Source organism: Tachypleus tridentatus, chromosome 1, assembly GCF_004210375.1.
Source record: "Tachypleus tridentatus isolate NWPU-2018 chromosome 1, ASM421037v1, whole genome shotgun sequence".
Lineage (NCBI taxonomy): Eukaryota > Metazoa > Arthropoda > Merostomata > Xiphosura > Limulidae > Tachypleus > Tachypleus tridentatus.
This window is the reverse complement of record NC_134825.1, coordinates 34,073,513-34,074,890: the sequence shown is the minus strand read 5'-3', so window position 1 is coordinate 34,074,890 and position 1,378 is coordinate 34,073,513.

Sequence of the window (1,378 nt, the reverse complement as noted above, 5' to 3'; positions counted from 1 at the left end):
TGGTAAAAGAGTAGCCCAAGAGTTGGCGGTGGGTGGTGATGACTAGTTGCCTTCCCTCTAGTCTTTCACTGCTAAATTAGGGACGGCTAGCACGCATAGCCCTTGAGTAGCTTTTTGCGAAATTCTAAAAATAAACAAACAATACATGGTAAATCTAGCAAGCTGTTATGTAACAGCGTGTGTTTTAATCTAATACTGGATAAATTATCCCATTAAGGAATCACAAAGTTCAGGTCCGGGAAGGGGACTGCATATAACAATCCTTTCTCTGAGCCTTTAGCAGCTCTTCATGGCCTGATTTCCTTCTAGGTTATCAGTTCAAAATGATGGACGGCTAGTGCAGCTAGCCCTGGTGCAGCTCTGCACAAATATCTGAAAAAAAAACAACAATTTCTTATCCGAATATCAGAAGGTCACAAGTCAACTTTGCTCGTTCCACTTGGTTTTGTCAAGAATTTAAAAAAAATATATGTATGTGATTGAAAATCTACATCATCGTACTAACAGACGAAAGGTGATTTAGTAATGTGCCTATTTTCACCACATTCAGGAGTCCACAAAACACCAGAAACAACTGGTTATCAAAGTTGGTTACTTGATACAGATGAAGCAATAATGTATTCACGGGCTGTTTACATAGAACATTAAATATAATGTAACTGTTCCATTTTATCGAGTAAGCAGTGATGTTGTTAAATCCAAAAATTTCCATAATACGCTTTGTTATTCCCGAGTTTCGCATTCGTGTTCACACATAAAATCTTCCCTCTGTAGCCTATTAGCTCAAAATTAGATACATGTTAAGCCCTTTGTGTAGCTTTGCGTAAAAATTCTAAAGCAAACTAAACCAAATAAAGTAGCATTTCTTCATCACAGATTCATATGCGCCACAACATATATATACTAGAGTTAATGTAAATAGTTAATAAATGACGGCCTAGCATAGTCAGATGGGTTAAGGCGTTCCACTCATAATTCGAGCGTCGCGCGTTCGAATCCCTGTCGCACTAAACATGTTCCCCCTTTTAGCCGTGTGTGGCGTTATAAAGTTACGGTCAATCCTACTATTCGTTGGTAAAAGAGTAGTTCAAGAGTTGGCGGTGGGTGGTAAAGACTAGCTGCCTTCCCTCTAGTCTTATACTGCTAAATTATGGACGGCTAACGCAGATAGCCCTCGAGTAACTTTGCGCTAAATTCAGATAAATGATAAACATGTTTGTTTGTTTTTCTGTTTTCTCACTAAAACACTATAACTGGCCAATAATGTACTCACATCTGAATCTTAACGGTAAGCAATAAATGCAAATTTGCTGTGTTGATCACGTATTTTCAGTGGAATTCAGTTAACTCAAGATAATATCAAACACTGATCATTTTT